This window comes from Misgurnus anguillicaudatus, chromosome 11 (assembly GCF_027580225.2).
Source record: "Misgurnus anguillicaudatus chromosome 11, ASM2758022v2, whole genome shotgun sequence".
Taxonomy (NCBI): Eukaryota; Metazoa; Chordata; class Actinopteri; order Cypriniformes; family Cobitidae; genus Misgurnus; species Misgurnus anguillicaudatus.
In genome coordinates, this window is record NC_073347.2 from 12,967,504 (window position 1) to 12,993,330 (window position 25,827).

Below are 25,827 nucleotides of genomic sequence, written 5' to 3' on the forward strand. Positions count from 1 at the left end.
GAAGAGAGAGAAATTTTTGAATATTAAGTTCCTGGACAAAGTACGTTGCTTGGTGGAGCGTTTTTGGAAAGTGCACGGCAGAATTTGGCAAAATCATGTTGTAAATCATCTAAGGATGTTATGGTCCCTCTTTGCTCAAATTAATACAAATAAATATTGGCTAAACTTAATTAAATTGCGGACAGCGGTTTCAAACACTGGAAAAAGTTTTCTTAGCATTTAATTAAACTAACTCTCAAAAACCTGTAGCAGAATCCTAACTGAATTATGTCATCACTAGCTAGGTAACATGGTAGCATGCTTAATATATCTTACCACATGTAATGCATGGTAACTTGCAAGAAACCAAAAGGTGGTTTAGGGTGTACTGATTGCTCTGATCTGCACCAGTTGAAACAAACCAAAATTCAGTCATGTGATAAGATCCACATCACTCATTGGCCACATGTATTTGAACGTATTTCCTAAACTGCTTCTCGATTGGTCAGACTCAACGTGCGCGAAATTCCAACGGAACCCCGGAAGTAAACAAAAAGGAGGAAAATGCAGCAGACACAACGGACAGACGGTTGCGCACTGTAATTATGTCCGTGGTTGTTATACATAGTTTGCACTCTAGACAAACTGTTCATTTCCAGAATGAATCGTGGATGCGGCTTGAAAACAATGTTTTAATGCACTACCAACGCCGAAGACACCAAATTTCTGAGGCTCCGCCCGCACCTCCTAGCAACTCCAGGTATGTCCGTGATCAGTCATTGTGCTAATATTGGTAATAGAAACTGTCAACAAACACTTCCTCATCTGATAATGCACTGCGCAGATGACTACGGCAGCTGGTTTAGTCCAAAAAGCGCAGTACTTTTGCAGTTAGGTCGGTTCGATCTCGGATCGTGTTCTCACCACAAACGAACCGCTCTAGAGTTCGTTTGAAAGCGTACAGAGACCACCTCCTCAAGGAGGTCTCGGTCCGGTTGTTTTGGAGTTCGATTGCTGCATTCTCACCTGCCCAAACAAACCGCACGAAGTGAGCAATCAAACTCTGGTACGATTCAACCAAACTAAATGGGGCAAGTGTGAAAACACCCTTACACAATAACTGTTTTTAATTTATCAAAGCAAAGTAAATCTTTAAACACATTAGTCTTAACAAAACCAAAAACTCTACATAACAAACCATTAAACGGTAACGCACCTACCCCTTTTTTATACATTCAAAATTTTAACATTCCCAAAATGTCCTAAACACATTATACACAATTGAGGTTTATTCATGGTGAAACTAAATTTTGAAAAGAGTTTGTTTCTAACAGGTTACCAGAATAATAACATATCCGGTTAAACGTCACTGGGGTTGAGTACCAAGATTTGTTACTTCCAGAGCAACCAAAGAGAACTTATAAAACATGTTCAATGGCAATGCCGCTTGCAATGCTTTGGCTAAACACTCCTGTCTGCATTTGCACACATTTCTAGCCAAACTCTCCCCATCCAATCCCACGCAAAGCATGCTGGGAACTGGAAATCCCCTGCCCAGCTATGCTAATGCCAGTGAAAATTATTTATGAAGCCCAAAGCAAATGGATTACTTCTGTTTCACAAATTTAAATGGATTGCAAATGATGAAAGAAAATATTGTTATACTTAGCAATGCTAAGACGGTGACAGAATTGTGTAGCTCACAGGAGCAAACTGAGAGTCTTGGTCCCTAGATCCCACTTTTTCAAAAACTACACTTTTGCACTTAAGGAGTTCATATTAGTTCCTCGGAAATACATAATGGTACCAAAGATTGAATATTAGTACCTCAAAGGTATAAATATCTGTACCTAAATGCAAGACCACTTATCGGCCTGGACGACTCTATCTCTCTCATTCGAGCACTAACTGACCCGTGCGTAAATCAGCGAAGACGCGCTGATCCCCGCCACGGTCTTATCCGGTTTCCGGCACCTGCGCAGAAGCTCCTTCAGATGGCTTCGTTACAGCATGAAAAATGAGTTATGTGGAATGAAGACATTTCCCCTTTGACTAGCACATTTGCAAAAAGGTATGTCAAGGATGTGAGGCGAGGGCCGTGGGCAACCTTTCAAGAGAGTATTTTTTACTTGCTTATTGGAGGAGCAATAAATATCAGGACGACAGGCCCTTCTCACTGTTACAAAGCTACCTGCAACCGTGCTGGATAATTAGCAGCCTTGAAGATGATATATGACTTTCATTACCCTTTGGGACTGGAGACTAAATGAGGACAGAGCTAATTGCCGTGCAAAGCAGTTTGGCATGAATGAAAAAAACGCAGGGGCCGGGCTCCAGCCCAAAAAGGGCCCTGTTGCCGCGCTGATCCCCGACTTGCTTTTTCGCCTGCAGGAGTTCACTTGCTGTCCATAAATCAAAGGCTGCTTACAGCTCAAACAGCCCTGAGTCATCAACATGCAATAAACTGAGTGACAGATTCCATCTCCACTACATTAGGCCTGCACTTCAAACATAGTTGTTTCTCTCTCTCTCTCACTTCCATACTCATTCAAAGCTCATTTTTTCTCCCCTCTCTTTATTTCTCGGCTCTCCTTCGCACTTTTTCCGTGTCCTGCACTTAACTGTAAATGAAACCCAGACGGGACGGGCCAGATTACAATGTAAAATAAAAGCCCTCACGATCACGTGACTGATAAAACGGCCAGGATGAAGAACGAGAGGGAAAATAATAAAAACCGAGCAGAGGTAAGAGGTACGGAAGGGCTTTCTTTGTCACGAGAGCCAGAGGTTGCGGCTAATGCTTTAAATGGTGAGGTTAAGTACGTTGGCATCCAGAGCGGGGACAAAGCGCTAGTCTCCTGAAGACATGTCAATTCAATTTAAGTAGCTCTGTGCTTGTCAGGGTGAAAGGGGATGGTGGTGGGTGTGGGGGACTTCTTTGAGATCCCTATACGGTGGGATTTCCTTCAAAAATTCCTGGTAGGATTTCAACCAAAATCTTTTGACGTTGTACTTCCTCTTCTTAGCTTTCCAGCCCCTTTTGATGCTTAGTCGACTTAAATAAAAGCAAACGCTTATCCGTGAGTGTAGCAAGACAACTGTGGCTGTGCTTTGTGGTAGCAGGACGACTTGTTGCTACCATATTTTAAGCTGCAGAGCTCTGCATTATCAGTCTATAGGCGGAGGGAGTGTGATCGAAACAAATTGACTTTCTCCGGGCACGCTGGCAAAAGCAGCCTCTCCTCGCCAGCAAATTATTCAACCCTCCAAGGGCAATACAAGGGGTCTTTGTGACAATGATAAAACTGCTTCCTTTCTCTGGATTTTCACTCTTGCTTGACTGTCTCTTTTCTCATCTCAGTTCCATTTCCAGAGTGTCTCTCTGGGGTATGACAGCATTAACAAGCATTGCTTGAAAACCCACATTCCCAGCAGAGGCTGCACAGTGTGGAGATGCAGGTGTTTCTGGACAGGTATGGTACATCTCTTGTGACTCCTGGAGAGCAGGGCTGTGTGTGCACGAGGGGCCTGGGGGAAAGCGCACATAGGATCACATATTAATATTGAGACACTGCAGCGGGTCTGTGGAAGATCTGTCATCTTTAGACCTGGATAATGCAAGGCGGCCAGCACGTTTCCAGCCAGAAAGATCATGCTCATTCAAATAAAGATATTGTTCAGCCATTTTGAAGTAGTTCCAAAAATGATCTGTACCTTTCGTAATAAAGTTGGATATATTAGACTTTGGCAGAAACTAGAGCTTCATATAGCTAATAGACATTTTGCAGATCTGCTTTCATCTGCCTGTCTTATGAACTTTTCAGTGGAACATAAAAGAACAATGCTGATTTCAATACAATAATACAAATACATAAATTGCAATTTTCCTTAGTTTAAAAAAAAGAAAATAATAAATCCAAACATTCTAAGTAGCAGTAAAGTTGTTAGTAATGTTTAGTATGTCTCTGTTTTTTGCATACTCAAGGGTCCAAATCACAATAGTATAGGTGCCCTGCAGAGGGCCATAGAAAGCCATTCATTTTACTGGATATGGCCAACTGCTCACATCACTACTTTAGTGATACTGTACATTTTGTGAATTTATGTATATAACGTATAAACATTAAAAAGGACATTAAAAGTAATATTTCAAATAATATATTTGATTGTATATTTATGTATAGATAGATAATGTTGGAAAAGTCACAAAATGTTATTTCTCTGAGATGAAGGTAACCACTTTTTAACTAATGAAATGTTGATTGGACCCCAAGGACCATTTGTGGGTTAAACAATAAACTGACACAAGGATATTAATTAGTATCATTCCACATACAACAACGTCGGAACAGTCCACTTTCCCCACATTTGTAAACACTGGGGCGGTAGTTTTGCATACGTCATGCATGACCTTTCAACGTAATGACGCAATATGTAAGGTCGCGCTGGCGCGTCACACGGCTGGTGCAAGACGAGAAGTTGTGGTTTAAAAGTGCATATTTTTTTCTTGCCGAAAATTACATGTACAATCGTTTTGCTAGATATGACCCTTATGCCTCATTTGGGATCGAAGCCCTTTAAAGCGGAGTTGAAACCGCACATTTAAACTGCATTAAAACTCTAAACTGTTGGGGTCCAATAAAGTCTATTAAATTGAGAAAAATCCTGGAATGTTTTCCTCAAAAAACTTAATTACTTCCCTACTGAACAAAGAAAGACATCAACATTTTGGATTACATTGGGGTGAGTAAATTATCTGGATTTTTTAAAAAAGTGGAGTACTCCTTTAAGTTGGCTTTATACTTTTGTGTCGATTGTATGGCGTAACCTATGCAGAGATGTGAACCCTATGCAGTAGCCTCTGTCGTAGCCTGACACACACCTATCCCAAAACGTAACAATGCGTCAATGCTACGTGGGCCGCAAGAGTTGTGATTGGTCTGCTAAAAGTTCTCACTCCGTTCAAAAAGATCTGCGCTGCATTTCATCGGACGTATTTCCACTTGCAACGGTAAGAACAATCGGACTCATTAACTAAGCATGCGTACGCACAGATTTGTTCGTGAAGTGTGTGTTTGGACATTTTAACTAACAAATCATGAATTAACAAAAACTTTCATACTAAAATTTCTTCTAAATGTTTGCAAAAACGAAAGAAAAACACGTACGCAATAATCATAAACGAGGAAAAAGAACCCTATAATACATATCTGTGTTGTACATTTTATATATTTATTCCTTGTTCATGAATATTGCGTACGAGTGGTCTGAGTTGTTCTTACGTTTTTGCAAACATTTAGAATAAATTTAAGTATGAAAGTTTTTGTTGAATCATGATTTGTTAGTTAAAACGTCCGTACGCACATTTTACGAACAATGATGTGCATACGCATGCTTAGTGAATGAGACCCACTGATTGACCAAGTTGAAGAGCTATATTTAACAACTCACATTGCAACAAATGTTTGGTTACCTTAATCACTGCTGATGCTTCTCCAAAAATGTACACAATCTGCTTCTTCTTCGGCTTTTTGCCTTGATACTGTAACATGTCTGTGGACACTGTCTACTAGCGATCTGCGTGTGTAATGCACATCGAGGTGAACTATGACGCAGAAGTATAAATGAAAACTGCTGTGTAGCATACAGTGTACAGGCTACGCCGTAGGTCCTACGCAGAAGTACAAATCGCACTTTAATTTGCACATGTAGGTCGCGCATGTAGTTTATATACAGAATGTAGTATGTAACCCATGAGATGCATTGCATTTTTTCACAATGCCCATGCGTCAAACGTCTGTGTATATGACGCAAGTCAAATAAACTATGCTTTGCAAGGCTGTGCGTGCGACCGTGTGCGTATGTTCAGGTACACATAAAAAACTAAAACTATAAACAAACTAAACTCCGGGCTTACATAATAGTGTAGATTATTTGTACACACAGAATTTATATAATAAAACTTAATCAGAAATAAAATAATGCTGAGTTTTACTTAAAAAGAGGTCTTGACCCTAAGAAGATTCAGCACATCGTAAAACTATTTTGTCAGCCATTACCATAATGTAGTTCTATACCAGCAATAATACAAAGCCTATAAATACTACCCAGCATGGCATCAGGCTCCTTTAAAAACAGATCTGACCTGTAACAATTAAAACAAATGCTTGCATTACTAAACACTTTATAGTTGTGTAAGAGTTTACTTTTTAAAATTGTAAATAACAACCAGCTTGAACATAATGGACAGAATGAGACCAACCACAATGGTGCTATGAATAATGACATTCAAGATATTTTATTACATTTAATATACAACTTCCAATGTTATGTCATTTTATATGTTCTGAAACACTGTAAACAAATTCCAACAAAGGCAATAACTAAACTTAAGTTTTTTTTTTACTAAAATGACTGTAAAAGTCACTTCAAATTATATTAAATGATTCTACAATGATTCAAAAACTGAGTTGTAACTCATAAAGCGTATAAAAAGTTGAAATTGGTTCAATTATTTTGATGACTTACAGTAATGAGAAGCATATGTTGCCATGCCTTAATCAAATCATTTTTTTACAGCTTACTTATATACAGTAAACAGAGCCCTGCATGAATACTGAAACCTTTCCAGATAATGTGTAATTTCATAATCACAAATGCTTTGCGTAATGTGTTTTTCCACTGCATACAAACTATATGAAACTGTATATAACAACTTTATCTCCGATGACGAAGAGCAAAGATGAAACTATGAGTGAAGCCCATCTGAACAGACCCCGGTGCTGCTGCGTCTCCCTCAAGGTGAGAATTGTTTTTGTTCTCACAATTCACACAACATCTTTTGTCTTACAGCTTTGAGGCCAAACATTAGCCGAAGTGCGCTCGAAAGTGTGGGATGAAGGGAGAGCATGAAAAGTGTGTGCGTCATTCACAGGAGGAGTCTGGGTCTTGCTGCCGAGGTGTTTAAAAACCCATCTGGCTCTCTGTAAACAGCAAACCTGGATTGTGCAGCTTACCCCGCAACAGTTTTCCTTGTTACTTCCTACCACTGATCAGAGGAAATAGGAAGTGCTGTGTATCTTCAGCCATGTTTGTACACACGGCCTGTGAATAATAATTCAGACTCTTTATTTTATTTATACCCATAAGCACCGGCTCTGCTGCTTGTATTTGCAGCGGGACAGCTGCTGCACAAGGGCTCAATGCAGGACACCTCTGCTGTTTTGGTCCAGAAACATACCACGTTGTCTGTGCCAGGCACAATAACCATCCAATAAAAGCAGCTTTATTCATGCTTAATCGAGAAAGAAAAGCAGAGGGGTTAACAACCAACCTCACCTGCATTATTGTACGTATGAGTGTGTTTCAGCAAAATTATTTATGTGACCAGCAGCATCCTGTATATGAGTCCAGTAAAGGCAACAAGTATACCCAAATTATTTTACATAAATAGCAAAATCAGAAGATGTTTACACAATAATTACAAAAAATTTATCAAAATTTGTCTTACATTTTTTTAAATGTACACTCTCAGAAATTAAGGTACAAAAAATTGTCACCTTGGACAGTACCCTTGAAAAAGATACACCTCCGTACCCAAAGAGTGCATATTAGTACTTCAAAGGTACATATTTGTACCTAAATGGTACATATTAGTACCCCTTTAAAGGGTACTGCCCCAGTGACGGTGTCATGAGCAATTCGGTCCCCCCGGGCAATTCGGTCTCCCCTAGGACCCCGCGCGACTCCATTGGCTGAAAAAACTCCTCATGGGTAGTTTTCTTAGCGCCTTATTACAAGTCCTACAAAATCGCGTTATGATTTATGTAGTTAGAACGTTGTTAAAATTATAGTTGATGTCTTTTAAATGATATGTTTCATATAGTAGTATATAAATGAGGCTATAGGTGGGAGATCTACATTGCTTGTGTCATTTTATTATTTAGATTATTATACTGTACCATTTCCACTTTTGACTGTCTACTTATACAATTACTTACTCATTAATTACTTATACAAAACATGATTACTACATAGTTGAATCACACATTTAAATAATAATTATAAGCCATGATGACTACACTTTTACTATTTAAAAATATATTCCGTAAGGTATGTTAATAATTTACAAAAAATAAAAGTATTGTTTTGGTAAAGCAGATGATGACACAAAAGTACTGACGTGTCTGCAACATGAATATTAGTTTATTATATTATTTTTTTAGTTAACTTTTATTTTTAAAAATGTTATGCTTCTATTTTGTACAACATAATTAGCTTGCTAGCGTATGCAGACGAGATATTGCAATGACAAATTTTTGAGCAGGCATTGGTGCTAGATACCAATCGGGGTCCTAGGGCAGACCGAATTGCTCGGGGGGACCGAATTGCTCACGACAACGGCTTTGTAACTTTATTTTTGACAGTGTACTTCCTCATTGTGCCAACAAATATAAAAATAACATATGAAGAGCTTGGTTACAAAGCGCAAAAAAAAACATTTTTTTAAATGAGTTACCGCCAAAATCAGTATTATATCAGGTCAGTAGAAAAAAATAAATTGTTAATTTTACGCAAAATTCAATGTTCGCTGTGTTATTTTGTCATCTTTACTCCCTTTTTCCCAAAACGCAATAAACGCTACTCCTCCTTTTCTGCAGAATGCAATAAATCCGCTCAACAAATCACAGCACACCATTCAACGCATTGTAAACAACAATGGAAGTGCGTTGAATACACAAGGAATCCTTTTTTTCATCTACTTTGTACATTGTGATCAACAAACAAACAAAACAAAATAATACCTTGATGGCATTGCTAAACCTGTGGTGGTTTTCTGTGGCGGGGAAGAAACGTAAGCCATCAAAATCTAATAATTTACATAAAAGGCCACTAGGAAGACGGAAAAATCCCAGCTGTTGCTTGTTCCCGACAGCATCAAGTTTCTGTCATGCTAACACATTGACCCCAGGGGATCTTATGAAAAACTTTCCATTATTTTACTCAAAGTCAACGAAAATTTAGCAGGACCAAAACATTTCATAGACGATGTCCCAAGTATTAACTGCAGCAAAGACAGTGTTCTTAATATGACAAAGTAAGTGTTTTAGTTAATGCCATTAATGTTTATTTTTTAATCAGTGTATACCACTAGTCAACTAAATGAATATAACATGGTAAAGATGAATGCACATTTATATATTGATTCAATAGATTTATAGGATTTTAAAAAAAAAAGTTTTTTACCGAAATTAGTCAAAATGGATTTATTGCGTTTTGGAAGCAAACTCTTCATATATACTTGTATAAAATAATATCCTAAAATTTAAATTAAACTAAATGATTAATCAAAAGAAGCAAGTATATTTTTCCAGAAACAAAAGCACAAAGGTAAAACGCACAAGTAAGAGGCAAGGAAGCAAAAATAGCAAGAACAACAACAAAATCTGCACTCCTCATACATCAAAACTTTGTTGAGCATATTAATCTCTGTTTGCCAAAATCTGTGTTCGCCGTTGAAACGAAAGTGGTGGAGTTGAAAATGAAAGCCGACAGGCCCCAATAAATCAAGCTAAATCACAAATCAATAACAAATACCAGCTAAATTATGACTAATGGCATAGCAGTCATAAACTAACACCGGCGCAACTCAGCAGGCCATTAATTTCATGGCAATGCAAAATAAACAGACACATTTCTTTCATGGCCCTAATAAATTTCCCTGAAAAACTCAAAGAACAGTCCATCTGCTTCCAATAATTTTTAATTTCCCTTTCTGTCCCATTCTTATTAGGTATTCCACAGAGATATTTGTTCATTTACCTCCTCCCATCTGCATTCAATTACTGTATTCCCAAACACGCTTCCTATTTGTTTCTCTCCCGTACCGCGTAAAACACCCCCACCTGTATCTTAAGCAAACTTTATGCTTGTTTTATTATCTGTGAGGGGCCATGACTCATTTTGGCTCGGCTGCATGCCGGTGCTGGACAGAAATCTGGTTTTGATGTTTTTTGGCTAGGGCCGTAAACACCTGCACCTATTCTCTGGGCTAATCTATTAGACTGGTAAATGGCTGAGCAGATGTTCGGAGATCAGCGGGGACTCCGGGCTGGTCTTTATGACCCATTCCCCTGTTCACCCGTGGCTTCTGAACTCAGATCAGAGGACAATTGTGTGTTTGCTCTATTTTCTTTGTAAATCATATTTTCAATAAAAGGAGCCCCACGGGGGCCATTTTTACCCCTTTAAACATACACTTTCCTCCAACGGACTGGATGAAGCGGTGCGAGTGGGGGTAATTGCATTCCTCGGCCAATATTTATATGTTCGGCTCTAGGTCCTAGCTCCTTCTTTCAATAAAACTTAAATGATGAGAATCACAGATTGCAATAGCAGCTATTACTCAAAAGAGGCATTATGTTGCATTTGGAGACAAAGCGCCGCACGTGTCACCCTAGCATTCACACAGCGTATTTTGCAAGTCTCGACTGGGGTCCCTGAGGTCAGCCGGGATCAAAATGACCCTGCTAGACATCTAGTGACAGTTAAAATAACATGATCTGACAACTATTGCTCAGGAGAAATTGTCCTCTTTCCAACTGCGCGCATGTAAAGCAATGCTTTCCTCAAAGACAAAGACGTTGCCCTCAAGAGAACTGACACAACCGTACAAATCAATCACGTTCACATGTGACAGCTCAAGTTGTTCCTACGTGTCACAGAACCGATCAGAATACCATTTTAAGCAAGGGGGCAAATATAATTTACACGCGTTCCCATGCCAACTATTAATAACCGAATCATGCAGCTCTTTAAAGGTGACAGAACATGTTGTCACTGGTGTTTTCATAAATCCTACAGAAAGGAATGTGGCATTAACAGGAGACAGAAGAATCAGAGCCCTGTGCACCATTAATAGGACCAACACATGACAGTGATTTCCTCTGCCACCGTTTTAGTCATTTAAACACAGGAAACAGCGCCCCCTCTGGCTCGCTTTTTGCATCTTTAAACACAGCACCCTGTTGAGTCGCCCTCATTAGAAGAGTCCCAAAATAAGATGTCACTGCCAAGTCTGACTCCTCAATTAGTGTCACATTGACTTTTTATAACAGGAATCATTGCACACGTAGAAACAGATCAGGTCTGAACAAGTCACTTGTCAAACTGATGAAAGACAACAGCAAAGGCGAGGGATCGGTTCTTGGGAGAATTTACAGTTTCCAAATACAGGGATACAAGAGAGGGCCAGAGAATAACTCAGTCTGACAGTTTGATTGACCTCTGAAACCAGAGAAAGATAATTTTGGTTTGTTTTCAAGCAGTAAATAAACTCAATCTTTCACGGGGTGACACGACGAGTGAAATATGAAATGCGAGGCCAAGTATTTCAGGAGAATAAGCAATATCATATTGATTTTCAGTGATTGACTGAAGAATACGTTTTGAACATAGATGAGACACAGAAACAGTGGGTCGGTCTGAGCTGTGGAGCTCTTACATTTCGTCGCATCGCTCTGGCTGTGTTCAGAGTTGAGACAGATCCATTGTGACGGCAGGATCACCACTCACTAATAATTAATCAGATTCTGCAGTGTCGCAGCGGTGCGACACCCAATCCTCCGTCGGCCCTCAGATCTGACGCTGCTGTTGAGAACTTGTTTGGCAGGAGAGCATGAAGGCCCAACTACTATATTTACATTTCCTGGAGCTGTTCACCTCAACGTGCCAAACAACCGCCCAAGCTTGTGGTAGGAAACACAAATATAAAAGTTGTAATGTTGACTGTTAAAGCAGCAAAATGTGTGTCTGTAAAAGTCAGCCGTGCACCTGCATTAAACCTGTAGGAATGTTTGGCTTGGAGACTTTAATGTTCGTTTAAAGTAAATCTGGGTGGTGTACAGACTGAGGATGGCTTGCTTTCATCAACTCCACCAATGAATTTGGAAATACCAAGCAATCCTGTTGGGTGGCAAATGCCTGGTGGCACAGTGCATAAGCCACTTGGCTATTTTTTAGCTTGTGGTCTTATTTTCATTCAGGGGTATGTGTAACCCAGAGGATACTTGGAAGCATTTAAGATTATGCTTTGTTAAACAAGTCGTGGTCGTCTCCAAATTGTAACCTCTCATTAAAATTTTTACAAATTACAGTGTATTCGCCCATGGGTCGTTTTATACCTCTGCATGTCCTAATGTACTAACATCCTAATGTGCTAAATATCCCATCTGGATTTCGTTTAGAAATATATTTGCCATTAGTTTTTGCAAAGGAAATTTCCCCATGGTTGTTCAGGGAACTTAAATACTAAAGAATAAGCAAAGGTGTCTTATAGAGTGAGAAAGTACCTGATGGCTTTTGTTTTTAAGGTACGCCCTTCATTTTTGAGGTCTATTAAAGTCACCATGAAATGATTTATCCATTCATGTCTTGCACCCTGTACTTTCCTATACTCTTCGTACAATACTGTCAATTGTATCAATTAAAGGCAAAATTGCCTTAAAGGTGCAGTGTGTAATCTTTAAAAGGCTATCTGGACAGAAATACAAAATAATATACAGAACTATATTATCAGGGGTGTTTTATAATGAACGTTACATGTTAATTATCTTAGAATGAGAAGTTTTTATCTACATACACCGAGGGTCCCCAATCATGGAAGTCGTCATTTTGTGCCACCATGTTTCTACAGAAGCCCTCAATGGACAAACTTTTTTTACTAAGTTGTCTCCGACTATGACATGTTTTTTCGGTGGTGGCTATTGTAGCCTCTCTATGTGTTTCAAAGGCGAGGGGTGAGCAGTGGACTGAGCCATTGGTTGAAATTCGCAACCTCACCACTAGATGCTGCTAAAATGTACACACTGCACCTTTAAAGGGACACTCCACTTTTTTTTAAAATATGCTTATTTTCCAGCTCCCCTAAACATTTGATTCTTACTGTTTTGGAATCCATTCAGCTGATCTCTGGGTCTGGCGCTAGCAGCTTTAGCATAGCTTAGCATAATCCATTGAATCTGATTAGACCATTAGCATCGTGCTAAACATTAACCAAAGAGTTTCAATATTTTTCCTATTTAAAACTTGACTCTTCTATAGTTACATCGTGTACTAAGACTGACAGAAAATTAAAAGTTGCAATTTTCTAGGCAGATATGGTTAGGACTATACTCTCAAAAGTGCTAGCGCCAGACCCGGAGATCAACTGAATGGATTTCAAAACGGTAAGAATCAAATGTTTAAAGGAACAGTATGTAAGAAATGTATATTAATTCATCATAAAATAGCCCTGATATGTCACTAGACATTAAGAAATATTTTCATTTCAAATACTTATATCACTGACAACAGTGGTCTGGCCAGGATATTGTCATTTAAAAAGTGGAGTTGCAGCCCTCAACTGACGTTTATGTTGTCATTTTGTGTATTGGCCACCAGTTGTGTGATTGCAGTACCAGTTTTAGCCACAAGTTTTGTTAGTGCAATACCGGTTTTGGCCACAATCCTACATACTGTTCCTTTAACTATAGGGGAGCTGGAAAATTAGCATATCTCCCTTTAAAGGTGTAATGAGTTTTAGCGGCACCTAGAGGTGGGACTGCAAATTGCAACCAAACTCCATTTCAAAACGCAAAGAGAAGCTACAGTAGCTGCCACAAGACATCGTCTGAGACAACGTAGGGATGAAATACGCTCTGTTCAGCGGTTTGTCCATTTAGAGCTACTTTAGAAACATGACAGCGACTTCTATGTAAGGAGAAGTATGTAGATAAAAACGGCTCATTCTAAGGTAATAAATACAATATAGTTCATTATGTAAGCTCTTTATACACCACCGATAATATAGTTATGTATATTATATTGCATTTCTGTCAAGAGATCCTTCTAAAAGTCCCACATTGCACCTTTAAAAAATCTCGTAACAATATCTCTTTAGTTGATGATGCCCTCAGGGTTGGACTACATTGACTGTCTAATGGCCAGACTTTCAACAATTTAATAAACTCCCTGAGCAGTTTCACTCGGATATTCGTCACAAAGAAAACACCACTGTAACTTTCTTTTCATACCAACTTTAAAGGCATAAGGCTACTGGGGTGTACAACAAAGTTGGAAAAAACTAGTCTAACCGTCTTCTCAAGAAATGAACTTGGTGAATGGGAACACCTTGGGCAGAGCTGTTGACAACAGCGATCATCAAATATTTACTGTAGCAAGTGAAAGCTTGAGGAATAAGAGACACCTGTAAGTGATGCCTCCTCTTTCTTTCCAATAAACTCTCAGAAACCCACATCCATTCATTTCCCACTGTTCCAGCTTCAGTAAGGGTGTAAATCCAGGTTTCTGGCATTCATCTTTATTTCACAGGACAGATGTCAACTCACAGAGGTGCAGATGTTGAACTGTCAGAGCTACTTCATAATGGACAGAGAGCTACTCGTGTATGACACTGGACAAACACAATCACTTACAGCTCCTCTGTATGTTTCTTTAAGAGTCTGGGGTTAAAAGTCTGTCTGTATGGGATACTATATGTCTGTATGGAAACAAGACCTGGATATGGTATGAATGGATGAGGTATGAATGGCCATTTGCGTCTGATGCTGCACGCCGAAACATTACATCTACTGCCGGTTTACTTTAATTTCATGTTTCTAAGTATACAGAGGCTTAGATATTACGTTTTTGGTAGACGTTGACAATTCTTAGTATTTTTTTCTGAAAACCCTCAGGAGGTATTTTTCCAAGAATAACATAGGTTTTAGGCTTTTTAGGAGTAAATGGGTTAATAGAAGGATTTATATGACTTATACTGAATTTTTAAAACTGCTAAACTTAGTTAAAAGTTGATCATATTCAAATTGAAGGTACATTGTTATTTTAAATATGATTAACTATCTCCCATGACTTTTATTAAAACTTACATAGTCTATTATTTTTTTTAATTAAGGTCAGATTCATTTTTATTCGTAAATTAACATTTACAACTTTAAAACTTTAAAATAAAATCTCATAACATAAATTTCATGCAGCTATCCAGTTTTAAAAATTAGAGGTAGATAAATAAAAACTTGTAAATAGTTAACTACTTGAAAAAAAAAATTCACAGTGTCAGGGGTACAAGGAATGAAGGGAACCGTAAAGTTGTTTTCAAATACGATACTACTGTAATGTTAAAGGTCACATTCTTTCTGATCCCATTTTTTAAACCCTAGTTAATGTGTAATGTTGCTATAATAGCATAAATAATACCTGTAAAATGAAAAAGCTCAAAGTTCACTGCCAGGTGATATATTTACTTAGAATTCGCCTTTCAAAGCCTACACACTGAAAATAATTATTCATTTAATTTGCTCAATTTTTTTAAGGTAAGTGGTTGCAATCAATTTATTCAAGCTACACTTAAAGCATTGTTTTTTGTTTTGTTTTTTCTAATTGTTTTTTGTTTAAATGTAGCTTAAATAAATTGATTGCGACCACTTACCTTAAAAAATTGAGTAAATTAAATGAATAATTTATTTTTCAGTGCAGCCAACGGCCGGTTTGGACTACAGCCCTCTACTTCCTGCTTTAATGATGTCAGTAGAACGGTTTTTTAACTAAACTCCGCCCACTGGAATACGTCAAGCTAACGGCAAGCTAAGCTGCTATCGAATCACCATAGATATGTACACTAGATGTCGCCTTGGCTACGGCAGTTCATTGGACCGAATGCGTCAAACAGAGCCGCCATCTTGAAACAGGGGAATCCCGCATTAGCGTCATTGTAGGCAATTGTGTAACAGAAATAAAAATCAACATAAATCGTTATGAACGCGATTTTCTTGGTTTTCTTTGGGTTCGTTTCAACAGTCAGACATGTATTTAGCATTTAGAACAGGAAAAAAGTTTTGATTTTATGAAAATTTACTTTTTCTAACTGTAATGCATAGTGCTAGTAGCCCTTTCATCCATGCGCAGCACAAAAGTCCGGCATCATCCATGAATTCAAAGTACAGGCGGAGATAGCAGCTTTACCTAGATACTTCCTATGACAAGACCCCTGTTCTAAGATGGCGGCGGTTTTGACGCCAGCTCAGAGCCCCAAGGCGACATCTTGTGTATATATATGTCGAATCACAACACACTAAACAAACTACACAATCAGAACTCGTTAAGTATTTCTGAAAGAGGGACTTCACAGAACAAGGAAGACATCAGCCCGTTTTTAGGACAGTAAAAACAGCGCTATAGAGATAAGTACATTGTGTAAAAAATACGTAACTGTAAAGTCAATAGAACTTTAGCCTAAACGCTAGCAAATAGCATTAATAAGCATACAGCGCTAACTCAGCTGTCACAACTTTGTTTTTACCTTTTTTTAAACTTTCTAATTAATTTAATGTGTCATTTAATGTTGGGGTGCAGATCTTGACAGTGACGTCAGAGTCTGTGTTATATTAAGATTGGCCTGTTTTCCAGCATTATTTTGCACGCACAAGTTTAACATAAAAATGAGGCAACAAACAAGTTTTAGGCTCATGATGTGTCATTACCATGTACAGAGCTCTTGTTGTTGATCTATGCATAAATACAGTTTTTTATTCTATGGCACATTGAAATTTCTTATCTTTCTCTTCACTGTAAAAAATCCTTGTTGCACTTAAACCTACAATAAGTTAAATTGAATTTACAATTCATTTCAATTTTCTTGCTATAAATTATCAAAATAAAGTTGAAATAGCGTAAGCTAATTAAACCAAAAAGTCAAGAAATAATTGTAAATTCAAGTTCATTAAACCTAAAAATTTGGGTGCACCAAGAACTAATCTTTACTCTTCATTGCTGCTGTATGTTGTCATTAAAACCTTAAAAAATTATTTGTTGAACATATAACGGGTCTATTTATTGGCCTTCTAAATTTCCCTTTTGAATTGTCTTCCCTGTCAAGTACTTCAGCAAGGTGAGATGTTCACAGTAAAACACGATCCATTTGTCAATGGAAATATAAATGGTAAGCTCTTATGCAGACACGCACGCATGTAAACAGAGCTATAAAAACGCTAACGTCTTCCTTTATATTTATGTTTTCATTTATTGCGGTTTATTTTTTGCACCTCTAAAGGTTAAACACACTAATCTCTTCTGAAAGTATCAGTCAAAATAGCATCGGTAAGGACGTGGAAATTGACAGACCCCACCGCGTGCTTCTTATTGGATCCAGTTGCCTATCTGCATGACTTTGCTGCCGTTATGACAGCTCCACCTGCCCAAAACGGATGACCAGCTGGTCCGGCGTGTGATTTACAGCCAGCGTAAACTTACTCAGCAGGATCTCCGACACATTTGTGCATTCACTCACAGGCAGAAGTGTTACATGACGCCGAAATCGCACGGTGCTGGGACCCAGTGACAGCAATAAATGTTTAGAGGCGTACTTATCACTTTTCAAAGAGAGTTCCTTGTCCATGTAGAGGATTCTGGAAATCACTGCGGCAGATTTATGTAGTACGTGGGAGATTACACCAACCTGGGTATCTGATCTAGTATATTGCATTCTCAATACCTTCCCTCTATAAAAAAAGAAAATGACATAATAAAACCATCTGTTCAACCTGATACTGGGCTCCTGTGGTTAATTTGAGTTTTGATGCCTGGTTTGATTTTCATTTCTCAAGGTTAGGACATTAATCTCAAGCTCTTTTAACAGACTGCACCCCTACGTTTACACGTACAAGGTCTTTTCCTGTAAGCCACAAACTACACAAGACTTAGTGATGTATACGGTCGAGTTTTCTCTATCTCATATGCAGCACACAACTGTGTAACACATGCAGGACAGAAATGCCCATGTTAAGCTGCTGGCGTGACTTATGGTACCAATAAAGTTTTCTGATTTAAGGTGCGCAAATGAAACAGCTCGGGGTCTTGCCGAGGGAGGGGCAGTTTAACACTGTGAAAGCTGTTTGGAGGTCAGTGAGTTTTTTAAAACCCTTTTCTCAAAAAGGTTACTCAAAACCAGCTAGCTTCTGCCTATGCAGGCAATAAGCCCATAACTGCCTAGATCTGTTATGATACATGATTTAGAATGCACTACATAGGGAGCAAGTGCACATGCCACATATTAGCACTACTTACTACATATAATGATAATATTCATTATTCGAATAAAATTAAGTATACGGGTATGTGAACATACGCACAAAAATCCGTCAGGGCATGTATTGCAACATGCAGATCCTTGCGTATGGGTGATTCTCATGAAATCCATTTAGAAGGTGTCCAGCATCATAATTTTTAAAAAGCCCTTGAAGCCAATTTTTTGCACATGTAAGATTTCTTCTTATGAACTTACTATAATCATTATTTTTAGAGGATTTAAAAACATTTCCTATAGAATTATTTACATTTTTTAGATATCATTATCCAAAATGATCATTACCGCAACATGATATGATATTAAATATATGCATTTACAAACTCATGTTTCGGTAATGAGAACTAAAAAGTTGTCTAGGTACTATGACAAATTTTAACTTTTATCTGGAGAGAAAAAATAAGAACTGCTTACCTGGTAGCCATCTTGAGTGTCACAGTCAATTATGTCCTTTCCAACTAAATTTTTTGAAAATGTTTGAAGATTGTTGCGGAGGATGAGAAAATTGCTCTTGGACACATTTATATTCCTAATTATTGTCTCTACATTTACCAATGATCACCAAATACCACATGTTAATTTACTGTAAATGTTATAACATGCATTGAAGCTTTTTATTTTTTAGATTTTTTTAATTATACATTTTCCACGTCAAAGAACCCAAATCCAGTCATGGACACATTGCGGTAAAATTTTCCTTTTAAATGTGGAAAAAACAACAAAATTGTTTTTTATGATGTCATTTAAAAGCACATGTACATAGTACATGAAGAGATGTTTATAACTATATGCTTCTTATTTTGATAGCATTTATTTTTATTATCAAAATGTTTCATGACACCTCGCAAGTATAATTTCGCAAGATTCACCCGTATGCGTTCAAATTGAACTATACTTCTAGCTTGAGTATTTTGGGTTGGAACCACTGATCTATATAAATGACTGGATTGCGCATAGAAAGCATAACGTAACAGCGTGAGGTGAAGCCTGCGCAGAGTTCGAGGGGCCATCTTGGTATACCCAACCAGCAGAGGGCGTCATTTACTTCCATTCAAACACATGATCTACTTTCACCCTCTTTACAGCGTATCAGTCACACAAGGACATGTGTACGTAAAATAATAGTTAATTTTGGTGTTATTTGCAATGTTTATGTTAAAATAGGGCAGGATAATGGATTTATAAAAAAACGTTAAGGTGAGTGTGTCTGCTGCATTCTGTTAATGACACGGGTATAAATAAAGTTTTTTGACATTCAGCTACACGGTCAGCGTTATTTCTCTAAATAAGTTTAGGTAACTTGTAAAGATTACATAATTAATAAACCAGCAAATTATTGCGTGCACATACGGTACAAAGCATGTTATTTATTCAGATTTCAGAATGAGCACGTTGTTATTAATACTAAATATGCTGCTGTATGTCCGCTGATCTGATACGGTAATAAAGATGTATGTATAATAACTGATTAAAAGCAAAATGTACAACTTTCAGTAAATAACTATGTACATGGTAAGGACGTTTGCGTTGTAATAATGTACAGGGATACTTCAGATATAAAAACAGAGACTAGTAAAGTGATGTTTTATCATAAAAATCTGATAACGTCCATTGAATTAATAGAATGGTTGGGTATACCAACATGGCGGCGCGGTGGCTTCACAATTGTGACGTCATGAGCAATCCAGTCATTTATATAGATCAGTGGTTGGAACCTATGATCATTTGCGCTGCTATTGCAATGCTCCACCACTAAGCTATACAGAAGCACTTCTAGTTAGTAAAATGTCATAAAAAGTGGACTATCGAAATAAAGTGTTTCCATATATCTATAATCACATTTGATTCAGAACAGGGTTATCATTTGGAAAAAAGTTTGCTCTCTCAAGATTCACTATATAAATACAAGTTATAAGAGTTTGTCTTGTTAGCGTTTCAATGGCTAAAGCAAAACTAATCTACAATGCAAGGAGGTCTGGAGGTTTTGTGACTCTGTAAGACAGCCAGACTAAAGAGATATACACATTCTCAGGCAGTTTCTCTCCTGGAGGTGTCGTGACTAGAAATGAGTAAATAAAACCAGCAGAGCGCTGTGCTGGCCCAGAAGAGCTGATACATCAGAGACCCTCCATCTTCCTCAGCGCTTTTATTTTCTCCATTATGTCCCTGTTAATGAGTCGCTGAGAACGGCAAAGCCAATATATTGGGGTAATGCATCCAAACAGCCGATATAATGAAATGGAGTTTATCGCTATGGCTGTCCATTAATGCGTGGGCTCTGGTTGCCCTGTGAGGGGAAAAACAAGTCCCGGTCGCTGGCACAGCTGTGCATTTAGGCGATTAAATGAGGCCTGAGTACTTTTCCACTGGCTTGTAACATTTTAGCAAGGTAAAGATACTTTGGCCTTTGTAAATAAAAACGTAGACACAATTTTAAATAATTCACATTAATAAAACGCATTCATACTGTTGTTGTTTTATGTAAGTGCCAGGCTTCCTGCATGCATCCATTACCAAACCAAACAAAAGCTCTTTAAGTATATTTATTACCATGCAAACTGGGTTTAAATTATTAAACGTAATGATGTCGACTCCAAAAATATGTTGTTCTTTATTTTCTCCGCAGAGAATCAATGTTATGCATTAGCAGTATAAATTAAGTAATACTTTACCTAGGCATGTTGCTGCCTTTGATACATTCTCTTAGTAAGATATATTCTCCTTACCGAGCGCTCCCAAGGCCTCTTGGGGAAAGGATGATATAGTTCATTCTAATGAAAGAGCTTGCGGCTGGTAATGGCTTAAATGATGCATTCGCGCAGAGGAAAAATGTGTTGCGAAGATCTAGCCTAAACAGGATCATTCACCAGATAACTGAACAGTGATGTCACTATATGCATGTCTATGTTAGTATTTATACTGTATGATAAAAGCATGCTGTAAACATGAGGAATACTCTTGGGAATATAATGAGAATAGACCGCATTTAAATCCAAAACTGTCTGCCGCAGTCCAGCATTCATTATTGATGAAAGAATGTATTATTATTATTCAGCACGGTGTTGCATAGCCTTTATACGTGACTACATGTGTTGGGAAGCAACTTTAAAAGCGTAGTTACTTGGTAAACTGTAGTCAATTTAGCTACACTATGAGCTATAAGTTTTAACTTAAAAAAAGTTGAAATAACTTATAAAAACAAGTTGAAATTGTTTAACTTAATTTGTTAAGTTCAAGTAACATAAAAAGATATACCGTATTTTTTGGTCTATAAGCCGCGATTTTTTTCATAACTTGGTTGGTGCTGCGTCTTATAGTCAGGTGCGACTTGTAAGTCAGTATGAATTAATTTAGACATTTATGAGACAAGAGACAACATTACCGTCTACAGCCGCGAGAGTCTGACATATGCTGCTTCTGTATTTATGTAATTCAATGGATTCTGTAATGTGGAATGACGAGTATGCGAACTTCACGCAAGTTGGCTTGTTCGGTTAATTTAGCCTATTCAACCTTCCAGGTAAGTTCTGTATGCTATGGTTTATCATTTAAATAACTGATAATATTACTTTAATGTACAGACGTCTATTCAGCCTGCTGTTCTGTCTGCTATTGTTTAGTTGAATAACTTGCCTTTCCAGATTAAATGTCTGTTCTTCGGCTTGGATTTTGTGAAATAATTTTCTAAATAAACGCGACGTATAGTGACTTATATATGTTATTTCGTCTTAATGACGCATTTTTAAATGATGCGGCTTATATTCCGGTACGATTTATAGATCCGGAAAGTACGGCATATGTATAAAAAAAACCCGTAAAATAGTAAAATATTTACCATAAAAATACTTAACAGGAACTTTAGCAACTGTCAGCTTTAGAGGAGAAACAGAAGAAAAAAAGCACAAGCATCGCTAAAAATCTGTATGTAAAGTACCAAACCCTGTCCCGTTCAGATTTCCATTCTCTAAGCATCTTCACAGGAACAGATAGGGTGAAGAAAATGGCCTCATTGAGCGTCTGCATGCTTATAGTGATTGGTGGTCTCATCTGCCGAATCCATTGCGTTAGTATCTCCTGTGGCCCTCGCAACACTCTCAGGCCAAACAGCACTCACTGGAAGAGAAGATAAACTGAGATTACCCCTCTCTGCCATTCCAAAAGTGCCATCCATCACCGAGGCCTCCATGTGACTTCAATTACATTAACAAGCTTAATGTTAGTGTTAAAACATAGTTAAGGACAGGCCAGGGGCCACGGCTGAGCTAGAGGTAGAGGTCTGGCTATGACTAATGCCGAACCTGTCTGTAAAACAAAATGGAAAATTCCTTTCGGTCAGCTAGATATTTGAGAGAAGTTGGAAGCACTTTTTCGCCTGTGTCTTAAGGTATAACCTCCGTAATCGCTAATTGCGCGATTTCTCTTGTGTACTTTAAGTTCATCTAGACAGGTTATTTCAGCTTGTTATCGGGAAAGCATTTATCCACTTGAAATTATTACTCCACAAGGCCCTCCCACAGCAACATAAACAGTAGTGAATCTTTTAGAGTTATGGTTAAGCCTTTCCTCATTAGATGGGCAATCGACTGGCGGAGAGCAAAGCCCAATTCCGGCCTTTATTGAGTGTAAAGGAGAGCCAGCCTGACATTTACATCTCCTGGTTCTTCATGACTGCGTGGCTGGGAAATCGCCCTATAGATCTTCCGTTTGAGGAGGGGTGCTGGAGTAAAAGACCGGATCCAATTTAGTGCCTTGACTTATGAATCCTGCCCGATATTCAGATCTCTGATAAATCGCGTATGAGAATAATCAATTCAATATTTTGAAGCACAACCAACGAAGAGAAATTCATCTACAAACACCTGAAGTGGCGTACTGTTGAACTTTTGAAACAGTTAACCGGGGAAACATTCGTTCAAGTGTTTGTTCCAAGTGTTTGCAGTTTAGCCTAAGCAAATATTTGCCAAGATTCATGCCAACTCATTCTGTCATGCAAGCTTTGCGCGTACTTGAACAGCACTCCGTGTCAGTGGGGTCTCTGCGATTTTTGCAATGAGCTACAGAGTCGTTTTCTGCTGACTCTGCCGAGGCCTTACCGAAATGCACTGCAACGTGGACAAAATATCCACTTGCTATCCCAGGCCGCTATGCATTGCATACATCAACAGATTTGCTCTTTTCACTCACCGGCAATTACACTTTATTCTCCGAGATGGAAGGTGGCATCCCGATGCCTAACAATGTCACAGAGGAACTCTTCCCTCTAAAGTGTGTGCCCTAAATTGGCTTCGGAGCCATCGTCCAATTAAGCCTGAAATATGGTAAGTGCCACGGCTATTATTGTGTACCAAAAGGGGTGCAAAGAGGCGGCAAGAGGCTGAAGGCAAAGAGTAGTTTTCGGGAAAGATGTGTGGTTTGTTGATTTGTGCTTACAAAGCAGAAAAAGAGCGCAATGACGAGAGATAGTGAGACACAGCCGCAGGATAATAAATAAATACGCTTAGATGAATCTGCCTCCCGGGGACATATATTACACCGCTAGCAAATACAACAGAAAAGATCAGTGTCTTCCAGACAGAGCGGGCATTGGGAAATCAATGCATGACTCGGCAAAACCTATTCTTTAGGTTGACCAACAACGGGTGTCGTGATGAACTACGAGCAATATTTGTCCGAAAGCACTGTAAGAATTTTAAAGGTGACAAAGTTAATAAACATGACGCACGGTTATTTTCCACTAAAACCAAAGGCCAGCTGAGAGATCGTAGCGAAACAAAGGCGTGAAGGTGGATCAATTCTTTATTACTATATACACGAGGAATTTTGAAAAGTCCAATCAGTCAATAAAGCCTTCACAGAGTCGTAAGGCTGTCTACTGTGCATCAAAACCAGTAAGATGAACTGCAGTCTGAAGCGACCAATCAAAGTCTGTATGATCCAGACGAGGTGACTGCAGATGTCTGATTTATATCACACGTTCACCGAATAGCACGGTAACTGCTGCCTCTGATGGCAGCTAAGGCTTCTAGTTTGATATAAGCTTTCAAACCTGTCGGCTCTGAGATGTAGCACGGCTCGACTGACAGCGCGATTGATTTTCACGGCTCTTAAATGCAGCCTATGCAAGGAGAACCAAGGACGCTCCTTTTCCCAGGTAATGACAATCGTCTTTAAGGAATAATGGCCTTGATGACGCTTTTGAAAAGTTTCCAGGTTGCCTCCAATAATGAATTCTTGGTCGATGACAAGATGATAGATTCCATCCGTCTAAAAGGACGCTGTTGCCACAATTTAATTGACGAGGAATGAATCCGGGAGGTCACGTAGGAGCCGGCTAAATTTCATGTGATCAGCAAGGTTTCAAACAATCATTGGCGAACTGATGTCTGCCCCATATCTATAAGTCATTGTGTTTTATAGGCCATTAGGGATCTCTGGAGAAAGGCTGCATGGGGAGCGTGGCTTTTTGTCGAAATTAAAATGTCACTGAGGAAGAAATAGAACAAAACAGGGAATCTGTAATTAATTACATGGCCATAAAAATTCAATAATCAGGAGGCGACTCCACTCTCTAGCACAGCAGTTTCTGATCACAGCAAGCTCAAATAAAATACATTAATCTCCCTAAATTAGATTTTTAATCTGAAAAGCAATAGTTAGGAATACAGTATGGTTCTTTCCTTGCAGCCTGCAGGAGTCTGAGAAATCAACTCGCCTGTTTTACGTTGAATATTTTGACGATTGACACAGCTGTTAAAAATGTTACCAAAAATGCTACATCATTTGAAAGCTGAATAAATAACATTTCCATTGTATGGTTTATTAAGATAGGATAATATTTGACTGAGATACAACTAAATATCTCAATATTGAGAAAATGGCCTTTAAAGTTGTCCAAATGAAGTCCTTAGCAACACATATTATCAACAATTAAAGAAAATATTGATATATTTACAGAGACCAATCGGTCAATACCTCATTTTTGACAGAGGTGGGGCTTTTTTAGCAGTTTAGAGCTCTTCATATTTTTTTATTTAAAAGTTGTATTGATATTTCATGTCAGCTAATGCATTAACTAATGAAAACAAATAGGGCCCTATTTTAACGATCTTAGCACATGGTCTAAAGCGCACAACGCACAGTCTAAACGAGTGTGTCTGAATCCACTTTTACAAATTTAACGACAGGAAAAATGGTTTGTGCGCCTAGCGCACAGTCTAAAAGGGTTGTTCCTATTCTCGGAATGAGTAATGGGTGTGTTTTGGGCGTAACGTGCAATAAACCAATGAGAGTCTCATCTCTCATCCCCTTTTAAAGCCAGTTGCATTCACGCCATGCCGTTTCCCTATTTAGATGGCGGAATTTGTCAACTGAAAAACTAAGCGGAAGAAGACCACCAGTTTAAGATTGATGTTAAAAAATTGCGTTGTTTTATTTGAATTGAAATAGGTTTTTTTATTAAAACCTTTGGTTCTCTTTAAAAAGTCATTTTCTCTTTCAGTCATGGGAGTAAAAATAGCAGGCTTTTAATTGCTATAAATCTATGGATAGCCTACATGATCAGTGTAATCTCAAAGAATAATTTACAAATATGCAAGAAAAGATTTGTACTCTAAAAATACTTTATTTGTAATAAACAAGATATTTACAAACGTGTGGAGAGCTGAAATGTTTTAGCACTCGGACAGCACCGTGAGTGTTTTGAAAAGCAT

General features: G+C 38.3%; 1 protein-coding gene across 3 annotated transcripts in view; it reads right to left on the minus strand.

The window, feature by feature from the left end:
• The window catches only part of lrmda (leucine rich melanocyte differentiation associated), a 479,502-nt gene that overhangs the window by 388,919 nt on the left and 64,756 nt on the right, over positions 1-25,827 (minus strand). Inside the window, exon 2 of one of the 3 annotated variants that reach the window (XM_073873058.1) lies at positions 22,053-22,231. The exons of the other annotated variants lie outside the window; for them this stretch is intronic. The gene's annotated coding sequence lies outside the window, so the exon portion shown is untranslated. The remainder of the gene's footprint in view (positions 1-22,052; positions 22,232-25,827) is intronic. 3 annotated transcript variants of the gene reach the window in all.